Raw genomic sequence first — 25,297 nt, forward strand, 5'->3', positions numbered from 1 at the left:
TGAGGATTAGGACTAGTGATAATGATGTCAGGAAAAAAAGTGTATCACTGGAGCACTTAAATACTTCAAAAAGAAAAAAAGAAAGAAATTAAAAGGGAGATATAGGTGAACAGGATAGTTTTAAGCTGGAGTGGATAATTTATTTGAAATATTTATCAATTTAAAATAAATAAAACACAAAACAAATGTAACGTATAGTTTCATATGTAAGCGTCTCCCCTCTCCCCTTATTCCTTTTATATGGATATGTTCATATCTGGTTATTTGCGAATTTGAGTATAAAAATATAAAATGGAAGGTGGGATCTTAATATGGGAAAGTAGAAAAATAATAGCTAAATGTTTACTTGTAGGGGAACACTTGGCTCTAACTCTAAAATCAAGGAGCCTGGATATCCATTATTATGCCATTCTCAGGAGAACAGAGGATCTGATAAGTAGTGCCTTTTCCTATCCTATCCTAAATGGTTACTTAACAATTTGCAAAATATTTCTAAACTCCTGACCTGTAATCTGAAAAACTGTATGGACCAGGAATGGATTCTCCTACTCTGATTCAAAATCTTATTGGGACAAGAATGAGAGAAAATTGTTCCTGCACCACAGAATTCCTGAGACATTAGGTCAACATCTTGGATCTATTCCATGAATTGTCTATAGTAACTCAGGATCACAAGGACTTTGAGCTTATGGAAGAGTAAAGGTGACATTTCCCATTCTACCATGTAATTCAGAACAGGAGTAACCTCCTGAGTTAGTGTGGACTCACAATGATAGGAATGGAGACAGTTGAATAGATTAAACCATCTATAAACAGGAATGTTTATAAGAACAAGGCACTCCTAATAGCTTGATTTTTGATAGATTTGGGAGCTCAATTGATGCAGAAAAAAAATTTTTCATGATCTCATCACTCGCTCAAATATTTTCAGTGACTTCCTATTGCTTTAAGGATAAAATTCAAATTTCTATTTGATATGTAAATCTCTTTGTTCCAACTTCTCTTTCCAAAATGATTTCATATTACTCTCATTGAAATATTGAGTATTTCAGTCATATTGGCCTAGTTACTATTTTACATGCAAGAAATTCTTATTAGTCTTATACCTTTATATGCGCCTTGCTCCATGTCCATCTTCCATGTTCTCTCTCTCTCCTGGAATTCCTCAACTCAGAGGTCATCTCTTGCCCAAGGTCTTTTAAAATTTCTCAAGATGTCTTTCCATCTTCTTACCCAAATTACTTTTTATTTACTTTAGATAGATATATCTATATACATATTATAGCCTTATAGGATAATTTTATGCAAGACATTTTGTGTAATTTTTTTTCAATCTTAGGTACCCAGGAGAAACCTTATAATATGGTTTAACTGCTAAATAACTAACTGCTTCATGAATTAAGTAGAATAGATCTTGTCTTTAAGGATACAAACTATGTTCCATACAAACTGAGAATTAAATGAAAGGAAATAAGTTTAGGTTAAGCTTTGTAAAAAATTACTTAAAAGGCTATTTGACTCTGAGGCAGATTTTAGATGAGGGTGGTTGATATATTTAAGAATGAGATAGATGGTCATTGTGGCTTAGATGATTCAAAAGATGAATCATCCCTCCCTTCTCTCCCTCTTCCCTTCTGTTTCTCGCCCTCCATCCCTCCTACTGTTAAGATTTTCTGCCAGGAAATTCTGTAGAAATTAGAAATTAAAAATGATCTATTATCCTTTTTGGAAGGATTCAGCAATATTACTTTTTTTAAATACAAAAAAACTAATCCAGTGAACCCCCACCAGTTTTTTCTTTTGATGATGTTTATTGAGCCATACCTAGACCCTTTTGGGTCATTAAGCCTAAAGAGAGTTTTGAATTTGGAGTTCTCTGAAATGGATATTAATTACAACTTTGAAATGCTTTCTTTCTTGTGACTATGTATTCAAGAGAATGGATTCTTTGTTTTGTTTTCCAGGTGAAGTGACCAGAAATAATCTAGATGTTCTTGAGGCAAGGGATTTATAACTGGACTGGCTAAAACTGCTATTCAAGAAAATCTCTTTTTAAGATATTTTATTTATTGAATAGAATAATAATTTCAAATGTAGTGTGGAAAAATTGTACAGGTTTTCACTTATGTCTGACTCTTCATGATCCCATTTGAGGTTTTCTTGGCAAAGATATTGGAGGAGTTTCCCATTTTTTCTTATTTTGCAGATAAAGAACTGAGGCAGTCATGCAGTTAGGAGGTGTCTGAGGCCAGATTTGAACTTAGGAAGATGGATTTTATTGTTTCCAAGATTGGCACTCTTATCTACTATACCATTTAGCTGCCCAAAAGGGAAAGATAGAATAAGGTATAGTGCTTTTAGACTTACAAGGCATTTTTCTTACAACATTCCTGGATTGATAGAGTATTATTTTCCCATTTTACAGATGGGGAAACTAAGACTCTGACTAGTCCTTTATCACACAGCCCAAAATTCTTAGTATTTTCAGGTAGGATTTGAAACCAGGCTGACTCCAAGTCTATCACTTTTAACATGCATATATTAATGTATGTGTATATTTTGCTAGAGAAAAATACATTAAGTAGTGAAAGCTTTAGTTAATGACTTCTGATTCTTGGAACTGGGAACTGTTTTATATAGATGTTCTGTCCTTGCCAAATGTGACTTTAACTCCTGCTGAACTAATAATTGATGGATTTGGTTGCTAACAAGCAAGATAATACTCTTTCAGATAAATGCCTCTGGGGTGTTCAAATGATAGGCCCTCCTTCCTAGTTATTTTAAGACTGCATTCTCCAGAGACTATCTTTAAAAGCATTTGGGTTTCCCCAAACAGAGAAACAAAGTTCTGGCAAGCTCACAAAAGAGCTTTTGTATTTAGAAGAAACGTACCTTGTTTGGAGTAGATAAAGTTCTTAAGGAGGAGGTTTTTTCCCCTCCTTCCTTCTTGTTCCTGTGATTTTAGGACTGATAAACTATTCTGTAAGGGACATCTAAGTAGGATCTACTAGGGCATACAACTACTGTTATAAACAGCTATTAACCCCAGCCAGGCATGATGCCCAGAATGCCTGCCAAGCATACACAAAAGCCTAGCCCTTGGGAACCTTGAATGGATAAAGATTTATGAACTTTAGTTGACAAGTGCTACTTACCTGTCAAAGCGTTTACCTTTTGTGTTTCCCTCAATAAGTTTCCTTACTTCCTCTAGGAGTGGTAAGGCTCAATGACCCAAGAGGGTCCAGGTAAGGCTCAACTAAATAAAAAGGAAAAGAGTGGAAAGACTGCTATTTTGGCCTTATTTGGAGACTGTAGAAATGACTTGGTTCAAATTCTTGTAGGAAGAGAGGTTATCAATTCAGAGCAGTATCCCTGCTTGATTTAACATGTGTTTAATAACCTGTGAATGCTTATAAGGCAGTTCAGCTGGCAAGAGTAGATCTCCTCACATGCAAAAATGAGGAGATAGGATTGTATAATTATTAAGGTTCTTTTAATTCTTGGTCTGTGATTCTGTAATTGCATACAGCTTCTCAGCTGCACCTCTTTCCAGGAACAAATGCACCTTCATGATTTTACTTTATTTAAGCTTGTGAATTGTCACAGATACATGATTTCTAGCCTATTTTGGGTAGTTGCAGTTTGCCAGGCACCCACTCATTTTCAGTTTTGCCACAAAAATGTAATAGAAAGTATTGTCCCTTTCCTCATCAGAGATTAACCTCTTGAGGGTTCAGTTAGGTTTAGAGGTGGCAGCAATCTTAAAGCTTGAGTATTTTCCCTCCCCATTATTTTCCAAATGAGGAATCCGAGGTCCAGAAAGGGTAAATCATTTCTCCACGATCACACAGATATTAAAGGAAGATGTCAAGGATTTGAACCCAAGTTTTGGTATTTGGAAATCAAGGGATATTAATCGGAAAGAATGAAACATCATGGTTATCATGCCTCTTATTTATATGGGCCTTTGAACAGACTTCTTGATCTAACAATGTCAAAAGTATTTAAACACACACACACACACACACACACACGCAGAGAGAGGAAGGGAGGAGGAAAAGAGGGAGGGAGGGAGGAAGAGAAAGAAAAGAGAGAGAGAGAGAGTGTCAGAGTCCATTCTAGTGGGCTGATGCGAATAAAAGTATTCATATTAATGTTAGAAAATAATGTTTTTTATCTATGCATCCTCTAAAGATTTCACCCTTGGAATCACCCTGCAGGAGGAAATCTTAACAACAGGAAGTATCTCCTTTTGAACTTCAAAGGAATTTAGAATATCTGTAGAGGTAGAATTTTTTTTTTGGCAAAGAGTAATTTTTTTCCAATTACAATAAAGATAGTTTTCAACATTCATTTTTCAGATTTTTTCCTCTCTTCTTCCTGTCCCCCCACCCAAAGCAAGCAATCTGATTTAGGTTATATATGTGCAATCATATGAACATATCTTAACATTAGTCATATTATAAAAGAAGGAACAGAACAAAAGGAGAAAAGCCTCAAAAACAACAATCACAAAAGTGAAAATAATATGCTTCGATCTCTGTTCAGACTCTACAGTTCTTTCTCTGGAGGTAGATAGCATTTTTTATCTTGAATTCTTTGAAATTGTCTTGGATCACTGTATAGTTGAGAAGAGCCAAGTCAGTCATAGTAGATCATCACACAATGTAACAACTGTTGCTGTATATAATGTGTATAATATTTTCCTGGCTCTGCTCCAGAGATAGGATTTTGGTCAAGATACTGCAAATATACATCATTAACTCCATCCTCAGTGCGCACACACGTGCACACATACACACACACATTTAATGGGAATAGAACTTCATTTCATGTCCTACTGAACAATGCCAACTTAAAACAGTGTGATGTCCCTGAAATTGGCTTATTGCTGACTGAGAGAGAAATTGGTTCAGTCTTCTTAAATGGTAGTCAGGCATGGTAGCTGCAGGTAGGCTGCTATGGGGAGCCTTAAAGTACTATTTCTAGCTCCTGTTAATACAAATGCAGTGACTTGTGTTCTGGAGTAGGTGAATATATGTCTGCCATCCTTGTGCTGTTATTTTAGTAACATGTTTGCACCTCCCTCTAGATATCAACACTTTAATATGTGGGTTTGACATAGAAGCCATCACCAAGCAAGCAGGCACTGGCACAGTGTGCTATGTCTGTCTGCCATCAACATGTGTCTTTCTAACCTCTGTCCAGCTCCTAGTCTATCCCCAATTCAACAGTATACTCTTTTAATGCCCTCCCCTTTTTTGCTGCAAATACTGTGCATATCTGTTTTTCCTGACAAACCTGATGGGTCTTCAAGCTCCCTAAAGACAGGAATTATGTTTTTGCCCTTCCCAAATATTTAGGACATCACCTCATATACAATAAGTGCTCAATAAATGCTTACTGATTGACTGGTTGTTTCAACTTCTTATACATGGAGTCCTCAAAATGAGATTCACTTTCATTGAAATTTATACTATGGAAAGCTTGGATGATTTTACTTTTCAGTATTTTTTTCTAAATGTCAATTGCTATGGTAAGTGTAATTGTAGGAGGCCATAGGGTCCTATGATGTTTGGTCCTTTTCTGAATTGTATGTAGCCTAACACTTTGCATTCAATAAGTGTCAAGAAGGCTACTGCTAGGAGAATAGGGATGATATAGAGTAGAAGGGTTAGTGTGAACATTTGTTAAGAAGAGGGTTTGAACCTCTGGTAGTAAAGGCTTAAACTTTATGCAATTACCAACTTTGCCACCTTAATAGCCCTGTTCTTGGGAGTATTAGAGATTGAATTAGGATATTGAGATGGATTCATATGTTGGTTCTAGGGCTCATTAGGGACGTTGGCCCTATTTCTCTTGTCCTTTCGTACTGGGAGAAATGAATTTACAGATAGAAACCGACCTGGATTTCTCCGGTCTGAACTCGGATCATGTAGGACTTTAATCGTTGAACAAACTATTTTTATGCAGACTGATAGTAATAACAGACATTTATATAGCATTTTAAATTTTGACAAATAGATGTGAATGGTCTTCCAAACAGCTTGTTATCCCAGTTTTAAATATGGAGGAACTATGTAGAGAGAGTTTTAACTTACTGAGGCCCCTCATCCTGCTCCAATTGTCACATATAACAAACAGTTTTGAAGAAGTGGCAGCTGTTTTATACCCATATTGCCAACAGGCTACCTGTGACTACCCATTACTTGTGAGAAGGCACATTGGGATTAAGGATATTTTTTTTGTCAGTAGGGACAGAGATTTTTTTGGTAGTAAGCTTAATAATGAAATGTCCCATCCTGCCAAAATTATGAAAATTTTCTTTTTTGACTTATCTTCTCTGAGTATATATCGATTTTTATGGTTTGTTTTGATATTTGACTTGATGAATCACTTTGATTGTAACATAGTTTTGCAACCTCTGAGATAAAATGACTATTCAATCATATGACTGCCAAGGAAAATGTGATAAACAGACTGTTAGAGCACAAAGAGTAAGAGACAGAGCTGAGACTATATATTCATTAACTTCAGGTAGAGTTTGTAAATTGCTCCCCCAGTGTGCTGTTGTTTACAGAAAGCTTTAAACATGTACTATGGAGGACTATTTGATTTTTCACAAATAATAACATTATACCATGGAGAATAGAATTTTCTGGTATTAAAATAGGCATTTATTGAAATTTAAAATTTTAATAAAAATTAAAAATTTATTGCTTTTTTTCTTCTTTTTATACGCTAGGAAATTTTGCCTCCCCCGTTCCCCATGTCTAAGTGAAAGGATGTGAAGTGATGATTTGGGAGTTGGGGGAAGGGACTTAAGATAGAGATTGAGAGCCTTACCAGAAGCCCCACGGAAATGTTATCTTATTTTGTGCTTCTTTTCTCAAAGTTCTCATAAATAAATTTTGTGTGGGGTAATGAATGTATGGAGAGAGAGGAGTCAAAAAGTGGCTATTGGAATGAAGAACTGAAACTTCAAAAAGAGTTGAGATGAGCATACTCTGCAGGGGAACTGAGGACCATATACAAACCAAAGACCATAGCAGTGGAGAACAATCTTAGAGGTTGGGTATGTCATTTTGAAGATGAGGAAACTGTGAGGTCCATTTTAATGATCTTCTAAGATCATGCAGGTACACACAGAAGAAAGTTAGCTAGGATATGATACCCTGCCAAATAAATTGGTTAGAGAAGAAAGATAAGGAAGGTGGTATTATGGAACTAGGCATTATGTGATTTTTCTGGAAATCTAGATTGACAGCAAAAGTCCTTTAACTTTTTTGGGTGTCATGTCCCCTCTCCTGCTTTGGAGTGCAACCGATGGACCTCTCAGTTTTTCAAGTGGATACTAATCTACAGGTTTACTAAAATTTTATCCAATGTGAAAAGCATAACCCAAAAAGACAAGGTCAATATTATTCTTCACCAACCTAGCCTACATTCATGTTTTTATTATGTAGGGTATGCAGAGGGAGTTATAGATAAGAAGACTAGAAAGATGGAAAGGGATGAGGCTTTAAGACAACTTCTATTTGATATAAATAGGGATTGCATCTGTAATTTTACTGTTATAAAGAACTCCCAAGAGAAACCTCCCCCTCCACCTCCATCGGTGCAGATTTCCATCTTCTCCATAATTCACAGTATTAGAGAATTCCCATACATTCTGCCTTGAAGATTGATACTGATTTACTTTTTCTTTGTGTTCCCAGTATGTGATTGACCTATTGGTAAATCATTGGCTCCCTTCACTCCAAGATCCTAAGAAAAAGTAATATGTCTAGTCCATGAATACTTAGTATTGGAAGACTAGTTTTGTGTAATCAAATTCTGCTTTCTCCTCAACATTTTTTGGTAAGTAATTCATACTTTTTTTTGGAAGGGGGTAGATCATAGTGGGAGAGGGTTTGAATTTTTGATATCTTAATATTTATCTTCAGTCCCTCCTTATTTAAACTTTTATTTAATCTTCTGAAAGAGAGACTATCTACTTAAATTCTTCTACCTTTTCTGGTACCACATTTCTGAGTTCTGTGTTAATCATGTATCAGATATTCATTCAACAACTGTTGTCTGGCTATCAAATTTAAGTATTTTCTGTATCCTACTCCCTTAGTTCAATCTTTAATCATATTTTGAGACTGGAAATAGAGGATCAATTTGTAAATATTATCTAGTTTCTTTTTCAGAAGACCAGATAAATGATGTCTTTTTGTATGTAATACCTCCCTGAGAAGATATAGGGATGACATTTTGTTTTTTAGCACAGAATGATAGAGATAGGTATTCTGTGGTCCGATCCTCCTTTAGATTAATTCACTTAAATAAAAATTCAGAAATGACTTTCAAACCACTGCAAATCCCTTTCTTTTACTATCTGGTCCATTTGGCATGGAGAGCCCAATGGTCATTCTTTAAATACAGAATTTATGTTCTTCATTGAAGGCTTTTTGATTTTTTTAACTTTTTTACTGAATAGATATTTGTGCTTGGCTATAGAATTAGAAGCATGACACCTAAATACGAAACAGCAAGCATTTCAGAATTTAATATTATTCCATGATGTTAGTGAGATGCAGACAAGAACAAAGGGAACAGAATGGCAGGAGAGAATGAGAGAAAAATGAGACAGAAAATGAGGATTTGAGAAACTGATTGTAATAGCTGACATTTACACTAGTGTTAAATTCTACTTTGATTCTCAGAATATTCCTGGAGATGTAGATTATATTCCCATTATCCCATTTTAAAAAATGAAGAAATAATTTCAGATAAGTTTAGGAAACCCATATTACTTGAACTCAGGGCTGTGGGCTCCCAAGCTCTCCTTCCATCATACTTCAGTCATTGGTATTTCCTCATGGTGTAAATTAAGTGTTTCTAAGATTTCTATTGATCATTTTGTACTTTTTTAGGCTGCTTTTGTGACCAGCATTGTGCTATGGTGATAGTAATAGCTGACATTTGAGATGGGGAGTGTGTGTGTGTGTGTGTGTGTGTGTGTGTGTGTGTGTGTGTGTTGTTTTGTTTTGAAAAGTGTTTTACTTTTTTTATTTACACCTCAAAAAAAAAAACTCTAGGAAAGATAATATAAATATTATAGAAGAGGAGATTATAGTCAGAAAGGTAAAGCATTGCTCCTAGTTAGATAGATAATTAGTTTGTGAAATAGGTTTGAATGCAGGGAATCTTGACTTCAAATACAACTCCTTTCTTATTATGCTATGAGGAATTTCTTGAGGCTAAGGTTAGATTTTATAGTTGTTTCTTCCATATGAAGCTTACAGACTGGAGATAATATGTCCGTCACCTTAGCCCTTTAAAACTATTCATTTCATTGTAAAGATACATTTTCCTCTTATTTCTGAATTTTCCAAATGTTTTTCTAGAAGTGGGCCCATGCTTGTATTCTCTTTTTTTTCTTTGAATTAATGAACTGATGATGAAATTCTGGAAACTTTAATAAGGCTGGTCTAAGACCAGCCAGAACTAGCCTTCTCTGACTTAGACTTTGAGAATATAGAGAGATTTCCTTACTCAGTGAGATATTAGAATAGGACTCTTAGTGGAGATTGTGGGGAGGGGGGAAAGAAAGAAAGATCTATGAAAGCAATGTAATTTAGTCTTGCTGACTGTGATTCAAGGCAAAAGGTTAGTTATTGTGCCATAATAAGGTGATGACCATAAAGACTTTTAATGAAGATATGGGAGATTATTTACCTTTAGACTGAATGGTCACAAACTATATATTTTCATTTTAGAAACATAAAATCCTGGAAGATTTACTATTTGTGTTATTCTAAACATTTCAATATTCTAGGCTACTCTTTCAAATTATTAACTTCGAAGAAGATAGAGACCTGCATTCATAAGAAAAAGTTCTTTACTTTGAGCTCCTGTACTATAATAAAATCACAAGTCCAATCTCTATACTTCACAAGTTTTATATTTTTTATTAGATAGATTAATGGATAAGTGAGTTATCACTCTAAATAAATCAAACAGATATTGCTGATTATAATATATCAAATATATACAGATGCTGAATACAGATTCAATAAATGGTCTCCTTTTTGTCAGTGTGTATTTAGCAGCCTGTGGAAATAGGGAATACAGTAAATTACTTTCACTGGGAACAAATATACAATAGAGTTCTTGACCCTCAATGGATTTTATGACAGCAAACCTATTCATCTCTTGTTCAATCTAAATTCCAACTTGGAGAATTTGGACCCTTGTGGAATGTGACAAATTTTAACTATCATTATCATGGTCACTTAACAATGGTAGATTGAGACAGGAAGCTGTATTTCTCTAGTTATGGCCCACAGGAGAACTGGATTATTTATTAATTAAAAAAAAAAAAAACTTTTAGTGTCTTATACAGTTTTATTTTTATTCTCCACTATGGGGAAAAACTATGTCACCAGGACAAAAATTTGTCAGATGAGTTCTGACTTAAAGAAAATAATTCTTATGTAGGAATCCTGTGAAGTCTGGGCATACCTTACTCATTTGTGGCAATTTTGGTCTTGGTAATAACTGACACATGACATTTATTCCTCATATATCTAAGAAAATGGCCAGTAATATTCATGATGTGACTTGTTTCTGCTTTAGAATATATATGAAATATAGAAAATGATACAGAAAATCAAATTATTCTAAAGTCAGGGCAAACACAGATATTGAAAACCTGAGTCTGCTCTGCCAGAAAGTTATATTAAAAAAAAAATGGTTACTCGGGAATTTATAATGCCCTTTGATTTTGAAGCATTAATACCGCAGTAATTTATTTTCATATCAATGGGTTATCATCATAATAGGATTACAAATTTAAAACTGGAAGGTACACCAGAAATTATCTAATTTAGTTCCTTTACTTTTTCAAATGAAGAAATGAAGACCTAGAGTGATTAAAGTAACTGACTTAAGATAGCATAGGAAAGAACATCTACCTGGCCCTTTGACTACAAATCTAGTGTTTTGTTATATTGTGCTGCTTTTGGAGACTGTTTTCTGAGCTGCGTAGTGATCTTGTCTGCAGGTATATAAGTAATCAAGATGTTGAATGGCTAAAGTTTGGATCATAGAATAATATATACAGAGAAGAAGTCCATTAATTTAGAAGATGACGGCATCTACCAGAGTAACTGAATGAATAGAAGCTGTACTACCGGAAGGTGTGATTACATTCTCCTAAAGGCAAAGGAAAACCTTCTCTCTGTTTTATCTCTGCCTTTCTCTTCCCTCCTTAATTAGATACATATTTTCATATGATGTGACATCATCCATATCTTACCATAAGTATTCCATAAAGGATCCTCCTCCACATCCTGCAGGGCTTCCTTGACTTCTGGGAAGCTTCCCAGCTGTATTAGTGTAATCTCAGAACAAGAAAGAGAAAAAGATGATTATGTATTTGTGTATAACTTGTACTCACACTATCATTACTACTAGGACTAGCTGGCCAAATGTTTGGTTACTGTGATGATAAACATCCCAAGAGCATATCAATATATCAGTTTAATAAAAACAGAAATGTTTAGCAAGGCAGTGCTTAAATAATAGAAAGAGTGAAGTAGTAATTGATGTCAAACACATGGAAGGTTAGCATGCAGTGAGTGTTTTGAGTTGCGCACCCCAGTAATGGAGGAAAGAGAACTTCAAACCTACTCATTTATTTCAGTGAGAGTTGTCATTTTCATTTTTATCCTGTATAATCCAGCTGCTAGTTTGTGTTTTTGTTGGAAAAGATTTTCGAGGGAATAGTTAACCTCCTTTAACACACTATCTGTGTTTTCAAAATTAGTTTTCTTTGTTGTAGTTAAAATGAGTAATTTTGTGACCAAGCATTTTCACTGCTTCTTTACCTAGGCAATAGTGATATGATTTCCCATTTTCCCGCTTTTTAAGGAAGCTAGAAAATGAGGATAGGGAGAAGTTAAAAAAAAGAGAAATGGCACATTTCTTGTTTGGAATGCTTTATGTGGCATCAGAAAGACCTGATTATGAATCCTGTCTCAGATACTGTGTAATTCCTCGCAAGTCATATAATCTTTTATAGGAAACTGTTTCCACATCTCTGCAAGGATGTTTCAGAGGGTTGCTATATGTACAACATGGGATAGCTAAGTGGTCCAATGGATAGAGTACTGGGTTTGGAATCAGGAAGTCATCTATCTCAGTTCAAATGTGGCTTCAGAAACTTACTAGCTGTGTGACCCTGAGCAAGATACTTAACCCTATTTGCCTCAGTTCTTCATCTGTAAAATAAACTGGAGAAAGAAAGTGACAAGAAAACTCCAAGTGGGGTCAGAAAGAGTGGGGACACAACTGAATAAAAACATGTTTAGAACACCGTTCTTACTTTGTGTTAGAAATTTAAAGACAAAAAAAGGAAAGAAGGAAGGAAAGAAACACTTTTATTTTTCCTTTGAAAATAACCCTCTAGATCTTAAAGCACCATATTATAAATGTCAGCAACAATCATAATGTGAATATTAAGCTTTTAGAAGAGGGGAGGGATACCCTCTCTAGTTATATCACTCTTTCCCTAAGAGTACAATCCAGTGGTTCCCTATCACCTCTGGGATCAAATGTAAAATATTCTGTTTGGTTTTTAAAGGACCTGTCTGTCCTCTGTTTTTCCATCTCTTTAGGCCTTATATCTCCTCCCATGTACCCTTGGACCTAGTGACACTAGTCTCCTTGCCGTTTCTTGAACAAAGATACTCCATCTTCCAATTGCAGAGATTTTTGCTGGCTTTTCTCCCATTTCTGCAGTGCTTGCCTTCATTTTCTTTTCTTGGCTCCCCAAGTCTTTTCCCATTCCCCTTAATTTTAGTAGCTTCAGTCTATTATCACTTTCAATTGAGGCTATCTATAGTTTGTTTCAGTGAGCAAAATTGCTTACATGTTGTGTGTCTGTTAGACTTTGAGCTCCTTGAGAGCAGGGATTGTCTTGTGCCTTTCTTAATACCTCTTTTACTTTGCATAGTGTCTGGCTTATAGCAAGCACTTAGTGAAGGCTTATGGACTAACTAATCACTTTTTCTAAATAGAAAGCAAGGAGCTTACATTTCTTTTCATAATGATTTTTTCACATTTTTTAAGTTTGTTAATTTTACATCATTCTAATAAATGTTCTATTAATGTTTTTAAGAAATCTGTCATTTCCAAGCAATTCACTCTCTCCTCTCCCTCCAATAAATCATGCCCCTTATTATAACCAAGAAGTAGTTATTGTCCTAATAGACTGATTCAATGGATAGAATGGTAGACTTGGACTTAGGAAGACTTGAGTTCAAATTCTGCCTTACTAGCCATGTAACCTTGGGTAAATAATTTAAACTTTCAACCTTAGTTTACTCATCTTTAAAATGGATGGTAATAATAGCACTCACTTCATAGGATTGTTTTGAGGATCAAATGAAACATGTAAAGTGTTTTGCGAGTTTTAAAGTCCTACATACATACATATATACACATATGTATATAAATATAAATGTATGTGCATATACACATATATTTTCTCATTGAAGAAATTTGTCCTATTTTTGTCAAAATAAGGGATCGTGGAATCATTGATTTAAAGCTGAAGGTAATTTGGAGCCATATATTCTAATTCTTTCCTTTTATAGATAAGGAAAGAAATTGAGACCCAGGAAGTTTGTGACTTTCCCAAGAGTTCTTACAGTTAGTAAAACTTACAGGCAAGATTGAACTCATGTTCTGTAAAACCAAGGCCACTGCATTTTCCATCATACCCACTATCAGTAGAAGGGAATTGAATGAATTGGAGCAAGAAGGATGTATGCAGTTGGTAGAATAATGATTTTAAATTGGGAAAGGATAGTTGGAAGGTGTCCAATTTACTTTTTTTCTAAAAGAAAAAAAATTGAAATCTGACAAAAACCTGAAAATCTTCATTTTGTAAAATTTTTATATTCCTTTATCTTATCCGTTATCCTTGTAGTTTATCTAATCATTTTTATTAGCCATTGTTGATATTGCTTTCTCATTTGCTCTTAGCATTTTCTTCCAAGCAGTGGTCATCTGCTTTACTTCCACTGTACTGACTGACATTTTTCTTCTTTGTCTTCCTTATAGTCCTTTAGGGATAGGATTTCTGAATTCCATTAAGTGTGATCTCCAGCATGCTTTCAGAATTCAGAAATCATTTCTTAATGTTCTGAGGATTGTAAGTAGTTAATGGCTGCTCCTCCTAAAAATATCTGTTCTATCCTAGTCTCAGCATATTTCTCCCTTTCAATGACAACCTTTAGGATTACAGATTTAAGGAATTTTTAGGGCACATGAAGGAGACATATATAAGAGAAAACCACAAAGGTTGGTTAGAATCTCAGATCCTGAGATATAAGAAAATGTATAAACCATCTATTCTAGTCCTTTCTTTTTCTGTGTGGGGAACCTGAGGCCCAGTGAGGCTAATTGCTTAGCCCACAGCCATATGAGGCATAGACATCAGAAGCAAAGTTCTTTTCTCTGATAGGCTAATGTTTCTATTTTTTCACAAACACAACACACTAGTGCCTTTTCCATATGCATTTTATAGACTAGTGAGTTAGGAGGTCTTGCTCAGGTTTCTTTTTGTTTTTCTGGGACTCTTCCAGATATATTTTATTATAGTCCTAGTAGATGATTGCTTAATTTTTTTTTTCATTTTTCAATTATTAAATTATTCCTTCTTTATGAAATGTAACTGGGGCAATTAGCTAGGTGGCGCAGTGGATAGAGTACTGAGCCTGCAGTTTCATCCTCTCCCATCAAATCTGATATTATCCATGCTGGTATTATCCATGTTTTACAAATGGGGAAACTGAGGCTTAGAGAGGTTAATCACCCAGTCTACATCCTAACTGCTCTTACCTACCTGTTCTCTAATTATTTTTCCTCCTTTCTTAGTGAGTTCATTGTCTTGATCATAATCTTCTACTCCATCTTAACTTCTGACCTTATATTAATGGATTTTGGTATACAATATTAGATGTCAGCTAGCTAGTGCAGTAGATAGAGTGAAGAACCTGCTCAAATCTAGCCTCAGACATTTACTAACTGTGTGATAATGCGAAAAGCACTTCACCCTGTTTGTTTCAGTTCCTCATCTATAAAATGAGCTGGAGAAGAAAATGGCAAACTACTCTAGTATCTTTGCTAAGAAAACCTCAAAAGAGTTCAACAAAGAAGTGGACATGAGTTAAATTTCTAAAAAACAAAATCATTGGCAACTATGTAAAGGATGGACTGGAGAAGGAAAAGGCTTAAGGCAAGCAACCATTTAGGAGGTCAGAGGAGGAGGAGGAGAAATGATATTCCTAAAAGCTCATGTCTAACAAGTAATACCCTTCACCCTTCTCAATATACTGGAATGGGTCTCTTATTCCTTGTTTTGGCATTTCAAGCCTTTCACAACATGGCTCCAAACTACTTTTTAGTCTTATTACATATTGTTTTCTTTTCCATACTCTATAGTACAGTCAAACTGTACTTTTTTATTGTTCTTCCTACATGGCAACCTAACTTTCCCTTCCTTTTGTACTATTCCCCATGCTTAGAATATATTTCTTTGTCATATCTGTCTTTTAGAATCCTTAGTTTCCTTTACAGCTTCTCAAATATCATCTCAATGATTACTTTCCATCACTACCAGTTACTCCACCAAACCACCTTCTATTATATCTATATTCCTCATTCTATTCCTGTATTATATATTCCTCAATCCTCTCTTATAGATTGTCTTTTTAGAGAGAATCCTCCTTGAGGGGAAGTACAATTCCACTTTTGTCTACATATCTCCAGCACTGAAAACAGTACTTGAAGTATGGTAGATATTCAATAATTGTTTATTAATTGAGTGACTGGTACATATTTATGTAACTAAAGTGTTTGAGGCAAGATTTGAACATGGTCATTTTTGATTCCAAGTTTAGTACTTTAGCTACAATGCTATATTATTTTGGGTCAAAAACTCTCTTGTATCCCATTATAGAACTCCATAAATTCTGTAAAGCATTTATTGTTTCTCATGTGCAAGGTACTGGTACATTCTGGAGATGTAAATGTAAAAATGAAGATGGATCCTTTACTAAAGGACCTTCTATTTTATTCAGGGAAAATAAGGAAAAATAAGGAAACATTAAGCAGAAAAAAAATATGTATTGACCAAGTAGATTAAAAGTAATTTAGGTGTACTAACAACTGGGGAGTTTAAAAAAGGCCCCAATTAATATGTGGATTTTTTATTTTTAAAGTGAATGTTAAAAATTGTTTTTACATTTAACTTAGGAATAATAAAGTATTAAATAAATGCAATCATAAGTATAATAGTATTAAATAAATGCAAAAAACAAATATGTGGGAACTTAAGCTGAGCCTTGAAGGAATTTTAGGATCTTAATAAGAGGTAAAGGTAAGAAGCATGTAAACTTCAGGCTTGGGAAAGAGAGACAACACAAAGACTCAGACATGATGGAATGTTTTATATAGCACTTAGGATATAGTGTATGTGGTGATCAGTATGAAATCAGCCTTAAGGATAGGTAGAGCCAATAAACTGTGAATATCAAATAGAAGTCAAATAGAGGGGTTTGTATTTTACCACAGGAATCAGTAGGGAGCCACTGAAATTTTTTGAAGAGTGACAAAGTCTGAATTTTGCTTCAGGAATATCAATTTGGCAGTTCTATAGAAAATGAAAGGGAATAAGGAAAGACTAGAAGCAGGGAGAACAATCAAGCTATTTAAGGAGTCCAAGATGGTGAGGTCTTGAAGTAGAATGGTGGCCCTCTCCTCATTTCCATTTCCTTGGTGGTTGGAGAAGAATATTAGAGATATTGTGAAAGTAGAGGTTACAAGATTTGTCATGATTGGCTTTGTAGGGGGAATTCTCCAATAGTTCCTTAATTTCATCTAATACTCATTTACTGTTCATATCTCCCAAAGCTCCATCCTGAGCCTGATTCTCTCCTCTGTTCTTTTTTTTTTTTTTTATACTTATATTCTCCTACTTAGTGATCTGCTCTAACCAACTCCCATCACTCCAGTTATCATCTTTATTCTAATAAATTGGATCCCATGAATCCAATCATATTCTCTATTACCAAATCTGTATATCCAGCCCTAGCTTTTCTTCTGATCTAGAGTTTCCATCACTAACTGCTTTTTGGACATCTCCAACTGGATATCTTACGGGCATCTTAAACGTGGTATGTCCAAAACAGAATTAATGTCCAATCTTTTCTTCTTCCAAACTTTCTTGTTATTGTCCATAGCAGATTCTTCATTCTCATCCTATATATCCAATCCAATGTTAAATCTCACTTTACCTTTGCAACATCTTTTGTTTTACTCACATGGCCACAACTCTTGTTCAGGCTCTCCTCATTTCTCACCAGGACTGTTACAATAGCCTTTTCAGTGCTCACCTCAAGTCTCTTCCCACTCCAACCATTCTCTACTTTTTTTTGCTACCGTTTTTCTAAAGTGCAGGTCTAATAGTGTCACTTCCCTTTTTAGCAAACTCCAGTGATTCTCTGTTACTTTGGGGATCAAATAGAAAGTCCTTTGCTGGCCTTAAAAGCTCTTCATAGCCTGGTCCCTTTGTACCTTTCCAGTCTTTTTATATTTAACTCCCTTCCATACACCCTGTGAACTAGCTATGCTGCTCTTGCTGTTCATCTCACCTGATAATTCACTTTCATTTCTTGGCCTTTTCACTGATTGTTACTCATGCCTAAGAAGCTATCCCTCCTTACTTCTCTGAGCTTCTCTGGCTTCCTTCAAGACTCAAGACAAATCCTACCTTCAATAAAATGTTTTTTCCTTAGGCTCCCCATCTGATAATGTCTTCCTCTCTGAGGTTACCTCAGAGTAATATAATATTAATTATAATTAATATACAATTAGTATTATAATAGTGTGGTTACACTATTGTGCTATTGTCTTACTTATAAAGATGTGAGCTCCATGAAGACAGGGATTTTTTTTTTTTTTTTTTTTTTTTTTTTGGCTTTTCTTTGCCTAAGAGGCTCTTCACTGGAGGAGCTTCAAAGGCTGCTTATTCCAGTCTCCTTATTTTGCAGATTAAAAAAAAAAAACAAGACCCAGGGAAAGGAACTAAGTGACTTGTCCAAGCTGACATAAGTAAGTCAGAGTTTGGAAGTGGAGTTTGAAGCAAAGTCTTCAGACTCAAGAAAGAGTTCTCTTTGTAATATAGTATGACCTGGTATCTCCAAGAATTTGATCAGGTAACTGGAGGCAGCTAGTAGAGCACTGGGTCTGGAGTCAAGAAGACTCATCTTCCTGAGTTCAAATCTGTCCTCAGATACTAACTGTATGATCCTGAGCAGATCACCTTGCCCTTTTTGCTTCAGTTTCCTCCTCTGAAAAATGAGATAGAGAAATATATTTCTGTATTTCTGTCAATAAAACCCCAAAATGGGGGTCACAAAGACTTAAATGATTGATCAACAATAAACCAGAAGAATGGTGTAACTAATAGGGATGTACCTTTTTGGAGAATTAGTTGTTTTGTTTTGGATATTTTGGTGAAATGGTAATGCACTGAGTAAAGTTACCCAAGAGAATGTAAGAAGAGTTGTTTTATAGAAAAGAGCACTATGATGAAACATAAAGCAAACAGACTCTTGCCTCCAAATCCTTTTTTAAATAGGCAAGCTAATAAAAATATATTGCTTTTTATTTGATGAGTTAGACTAGACAAATAGTTAAATGCTGTGGTAATAAAGCCATACAAACTTTCCCCTGGTGCTCCCTCTTAGAAATCTTTTATTTAATTTTCCTCTTTGAGGAGATTGAAGACTCATTTTAGAAACTACCATGTTGACCCCTGCCTGTTCATAATAAGTTTGTTAGAATGAAGAGGCCTTCGAGATCCTTTGAGAATAATTCTGGGAAGGTTGGTGTTAAAGGGCTTCATCAAGATCAATAGGAGAATTTCTGAACTTTCTCTTTCAGAGGAGGTCTCTCTGGCTTTATTTCAATTCAGTGACGTTTCTAAGGATCTTTTTTTAATGCTTAGGTACTCTCTAGGACTTTTTTATTGCAGAAGAATGCTTATCTGCCTTGGAAGAAGGAATTTCTGTCTCTACTGTTTATTAAGTATGATGCTAGAGTTAAATATTGGGGGAGTACAAAGACAAAAATAAAACAAACCTTGTCTTCAGAGGACTTATTTTCTATTGTTCATATTTTTAAGGTTATTGGATGATGATGTCAGAAGAGTAAAGGGATTCTCTGTATGGGGTAGCCACTTTGGTAGCAGTGGTGTAGAAAGTGAATTTGACTGGGAATGATGATCTTAGGGTCTCCCTTTTGTCTCCCTGATATTGCTCCATCTGTAAAATGGGGAGGTGATGCTATGTAGACTTCTAAAGGCTCCTCCAACTATATGTATCTATGATTCCTCAAATGAGTCTGCCTCATTGGTGTCTTATTTCATGAGTTGGATGTCAGATGGACAATGATTTAGGATATTTGCCTCCCCATAGAACTGGGAAGAGCTCTTGTGGAACTCATAGTGAATGTGACCTCTAAAAAATCTGCTGGTTCTGCTGCAATAATATGCAAGGGAAATGCCCCAAAGGAAGATCCAAAATCTCAGATCAGCTTCAACTGTAAACGTTGCTGTAATTGCTGCATAAGAGGGGCGGTGTACTAAGTGAGCCCCTATGGAGTTTTCTGGAGTTCCTAAATTCTCTTTATCTAGGCTCATTAACTTGGTTGTTGCCAGAGTTGGAATTGTTTAATCAGTCTCCATTAAAGCTAGGCTCCCACTTGATCTCATTTTGTGTGTGTAACAGACTTTCCTGTTACTTTTAAGACCCTCACTGGCATACCCCACACAGGCATATATATGTCCTTGTAGTGTTCTTTAAAAAAGAGGAGGGGGTGGGACAGGGAGAAGTGCAAAAATAAGCTTGTGTGATAGTTGGAGTTCAGTCTCAGCAATGTATCTTCAGTTGGACATGGCATGGGGCGCCAGATGGTATTGCAGCCTCCTGCTGTGTTAATGAATAGGCATTTGCTGGAAAACCTTGAGCTGCTCTTGAATGTTCTATGCATAAAATGTATCTTAAACATAAAACTCTGCCAACAGCAATTTGCAGGTTTTTCTCTCCTTCTCCCTCCCTCCCTCCCTCTCTGTCTGTTTCTTTCTGTCTCTCCGGCTCTCTGTCTCTCTTTCCATCTCCCTTCCCTCCCTTTTTTTAAACAAGGAGAAAAAAGATGGCAATGATTTTTTAGAATGATTTTCTATCCATTGAATTAGCTTTATTGATGAGCTGTATTTGAACCTACTTTGTTTTTCTTCTTTTCATATGGCTCCCTGAGAATATATGTGTTCTATAAGCTGCATGCCATAGAAGCTTTCACCCATACTTGTGGCTCTGCATGTGCTAGGAGAAGAGGACAATGTGGGGGGGGGGGAGGGGATATTCAAAAGAACTGGACTTAGCCCCATTAATTACCAACTCCATTACTGCAAGTTTCTGAGGGGACTCTTTGGCCACACTGCCACACATGGCACAAATTGACCAGGCATTACTTCAGGATGCTCCAAGTAGGTTTTCTGTCCTTCAGCCTGGCAGCAATGTCCCTGAGATCTAAAAAGGGAAGCAGAGAGTATAGTGTTTCCTTATCTTATCAAAGCCTAAAGTGATAAAAATCATTTGCCTAGATGCTGAGAAGCAACCTGGAGTTAGAACCTGGTAGTTCTTGTTCTATTTCTGCTAACTTAATCTTACAGACAAACCATAAATTTGTACTTACACAAAATTAAATTATTTTGGAAGAAAAATTATTGAAATTTCAATATTATATAATTCATATATTATATAAACAAAAACAAAAGAAAATACAAGTAACATGGTAGAGTGAAAAGAAGCTTTCATTTTTAGTTGTAGGATCTAGGCTTAAATTCTCCTTTGGGACCATGGGCAAACCATTTTATCTTTCAATTTCCTCATTTGGGCTAGTTGGTCTCTAATTCTGAATCTTTCTTGTTTTTTATTCTTATTTGATGTGATTTCATTATTATAATGAATCCCTTGTGAAAAAAAAATTCCTGTTTGTTTTCATCATCACTGAGGATGCCCTCAAATCATCGATAAATAAGACCCTCATAAAAGAAAGATTTCGTATAGATGTGAGTAGGTGTAAAAGTAGATGATATGATATTTCCTTTTTTCAAATCATTGAGATCCTAGATTTTCCCCCTGCCTGTGGTATTTTTCCTTCCAATATATGTACAGTTCTTTACAAATCTAACATGCTCGTGATTATCAGTAGGTCATTCAGTAGGATCTGGAGTTAGGAAGACCTAACATAATTAGTAGCCCTGTGAGCGAGTCACTTAACTTTTGTCTTCTTTAACTTACTCAAATGTAAAATGTGGTTGCTATTATTACCTTCTTGGGATTGTTGTGAGGATCGAATGAGATAATATTTGCAAAATGATTTACAAACCATAAAGCACTATATAAATATCTATTTATTGTCATCATCATTATTACTTTTTAAATGGGTCTCTCAGTGCCCTCTCACGGCTGTGTTCTATATCATATACACAATCTATCCCAGTTTATTTTCCCACCTTTGCTCTCTTTAATTCCATTTCTAACTTCTCGGTAAACTCTTTAGGGTCTGTTCAAGTGTGGTGGCTCCTCTATTCTTGATGAATAAACTAGTTTATTGTAATACTTTTGCAAAACTGCCTTTTTTTCTGTTTTTCTTCAGACCTATGATTTCCTATACACACCTAATACAATAGGCTGTTAGATGTCAAGGAAGAACTTTTGGTTCCTTAGCTGAGAAAACAAACAAAAATAGCTCTTCCCAATCGATTGAATTCCCATGTAGTCATTGCTGGTATACCTGTGTGTTCTCAACTGAGACATGGGAAAGATCTTAGCTTAAAAAGGTCTCCCTGGGCCTCCGGGGCCATCTCCAGTTGTCTAGATCTATATCTTGTCACTGAATCCAGAGCTCTACAGGACAGAGTAACCTTGCATAGTCTTCCCTCACTTAAATCCAACTCAGTTATCATAGAATCACCTCCCTGGTGTCATGGGTGTCTTCAGGAATGAAGTACAAACAACTTGTGTCCTCAAATTGTCTCCTTCTCCTTTCTTCATTACTGGGTGGAATTCTAGACATGATCCTCTCTGGGTTGGTATTTGGAGGTCTCCTCAACTTGGAATTTACTACTCTTCTGCCCTGCTTTACTAAACTGCCTCAGAAATGCAACATTTCAGTCTCTTCTGATTATCAGAGCTGAGATATCTGGTGCCTTAGTACCATCTATTTCTTTGTCACGGATGAGGGCCTCAGGCACCAGGCCCTTTAAGAGTTCAGTGTATGACAGTGTGCAAGGTGACTTTGGGGTACCTATCACTCTTTTCCATCTTTGGTGAAACTGGAACTAAATGCAATTTAGTCAAGCTCCTGGGGTTCTGATCACCAGATATTTACTAGAGCCCTATTCATTTCTTTGTTGGCTCAGCTCCTTCCTCCTTGATGGGTGAGGGAGTATAAACTGAAGAGGTTGATTTCTGCCTTCACAGGTACTATGACTGGTAGCTAGATAAAGCAGTAGATAGAGCTCTACATGTGAATCTAGATTTGGAGTCAGGAATACCTGGGGTCACTCAACCTCTGCCTACTATAAAATGGGAATAGAGATAACAACTACCTCCCAGGATTGTTGCTTGCCACATAATAGGGTAATAAACCAAATCTGAAATGTCGCTCATCTCCTTGTTAACAACCCCTTTGTCTTCCCTGGCCCCAGTCTTTTTGATAATTTCTCTTGCTTTTTCTTTCTTGCTTTTCTTAACTTTTATTCCTAGTTCACCTGCAGTCTTTCTAGCTGTTCCTTTTTAGTTTGCTTTGCTGGAATATTCTGGTGGCTGAACCCATATGGGAAGGCCTCCATTAAGAAGGGTTCTTATAGTTCTCACTCAGAATCACTATAAATTCCACTTAGCAAATCCCATAGTGAAGTTGGATTAAGACACTGAAAGCTTCTGTAGATTTATTTAGTAGAGGGTTGTATATGTTGCTCTTGAATTAAAGAAAGGACTATCGATTCCCCTGATTGGGATTTCATGGCTGATTTTGTGTTTTGGGAGATAGGGTAATTGCAGAGATCATTTCAAGGACAGAACTTTATCAGCTAGGTATATGTTCCTGCATGGAGGTGTCAAACACATAATCTGAAGTCATGTGTGACTTGTAGTACTCCAGCCAGATTAAAATGTAACTGCAACATATTTAACAAAATAAATAAAAATGTCATAAATATAGATAACATTACATTTTAAAAGTAAGTCAAGTATATAGCTGGCTGGGTTTCTGAGCTTCATTTTTGCTTGAGATTGATATTGCCAGTCTAATGGAAAGAGTATTGTAATGGACATCTAGGGTTCAGATTTGGTTTTCACGCTAATAGTGGAGTGCTCTAGGGAGGGGTAAGTTTGTTTTTATATGATGAAACCTTGGTTTCTTCATTTATAAAAAAAGAGATTTAGACTGCTTTTAAAGCCACCTTTTTAACCTTGAGTTTCCTCAGCCATAAAATGGGAATAACATTTTGCACATGAAGGCTTGTTCTGAGCAAAGCATGTGGTAAACTTCAAAACACTATATAAATATGAATTGTTGCTACTGCCCTTTTTGGCTCTTAACATTTTGTGATTCTGCGTATAAATATGTGGAGCTTTTGAATGCTGGAACTTTATAGCAAGAGAGCATCTGTAGCATTATCAGCTAGCAGCATCTTGGAGTGCAAAAATCAACCTATCACATTTGGTAATTTTCCCCAGAGGCTGCTATTTAGCAGCATGTTGACAGATTAATTTTTGGAAGAATAGTGTTCTTATCAGTGAATTTGTTGTTGCTATTGTTCCATATCCTTTTGCTTGACATTTATATGGTCACTTTCTTTGCCAAGCTCATGTACAAGCAGAGATGGAAATATCTTTTGACCTGTGGTACTCTCCCAAGTTGTGTTTTCTTTTAGCAAGCATTACTTATGATCTAGTCTTGACGAGTGACTGGAAAATCTTTAGGCTACTTTTAAAAAAGGTATGGATTCCACCTGATGAGGATAGTTTTTCTTTTATTCCTAAAGGGAAAAAATTTGAGTATATGAAGGGAAGTCTTTTTTTCAAGGGGATATCTGTTTTTCTTTTTCTTGCTCATTGTCATAATTTGAAATGAAAGTTTAAAATTATTGGGTTTTTTCTTCTGATTTTTTGGATGATATAAAGATAGATATGATCCTGGGACATAGGAATATCTTGCTCTTATTCTTTAGTGTTTAATATTCTGTAAACTGTTCACAGATGGATAAAATAATTGAATTTTGTAATTTAATCAAAATATTGGGATGGAAAGTTGTCTTCTATATGCTTACTGAAAACATTTTCAGGGCATTTGTGTAGTGAACAGTACAATTGGGATGGGATGGGCCTCATGCAATACCCATAAAGTTTTTATTTATTTTGCTCTCTATATATATTTCGAGAGTTTTTGTTTTATATAGTTTGAAGATTATTAAAAATTGGTTGGCAATTCCTATTAAAAATGTTATGTTGGGACAATTGTGGACAACAGGTTCATCTATGTTAATAGTACAGTTTCAATGTCATTTCATATGTATTTTTATATATACATTTATCTATTTATAAAAGTCAGTTTATTCAAAACCTATGGGATGCAGCAAAAGCAGTAAGTAAATGCTGACATTAATAAAATAGAGAAAGAGTAGACCAATAAATGTGATATGCAATTTAAAAAAACTAGGAAAAAGAACAAATTAAAAATGACTATTTAACATCAAATTGGGCATTCTAAAAACTAATGGTGAGATTAATAAAAATTGAATGCAAGAAAACCATTAAACTAATAAATAAATGAGGTTTGTTTTATTAAAAATACAGTTAAACCATTGATTAATATGATCAAAAAAGGAGAGAAGAAAATCAATTTGATAATATCAAAAATGAGAGTGACAATATTGCTAATGAAGGTGAGGTTTAAGCACTTATTAATTGTTTTACCCAATTATATGCTATTAAATTTCAACAGTTTTAATGAAATTGAAAAATATTTACAAAAATAGAAACTGCTTAGATTAACAGAAGAGGAAATAGAATTTCTATTTAGATATTTGGAAAAAAATAATTGAACCAAGTCATACATGACTTCATAAGACCAGATGAATTTAGAAGTGAATTGTAATAAATAT

At 35.3% G+C, this 25,297-nt stretch overlaps 1 protein-coding gene across 5 annotated transcripts in view; it reads left to right on the forward strand.

Moving 5' to 3' along the window:
• MGAT5 (alpha-1,6-mannosylglycoprotein 6-beta-N-acetylglucosaminyltransferase) overlaps positions 1-25,297 on the forward strand; it is a 365,609-nt gene that overhangs the window by 64,653 nt on the left and 275,659 nt on the right. For 4 of the 5 annotated variants that reach the window (XM_023499178.2, XM_023499179.2, XM_023499182.2 and 1 more), the window contains exon 3: positions 7,719-7,860. The exons of the other annotated variant lie outside the window; for it this stretch is intronic. The gene's annotated coding sequence lies outside the window, so the exon portion shown is untranslated. The remainder of the gene's footprint in view (positions 1-7,718; positions 7,861-25,297) is intronic. 5 annotated transcript variants of the gene reach the window in all.

Source organism: Sarcophilus harrisii, chromosome 3 (genome assembly GCF_902635505.1).
Source record: "Sarcophilus harrisii chromosome 3, mSarHar1.11, whole genome shotgun sequence".
NCBI lineage: Eukaryota > Metazoa > Chordata > Mammalia > Dasyuromorphia > Dasyuridae > Sarcophilus > Sarcophilus harrisii.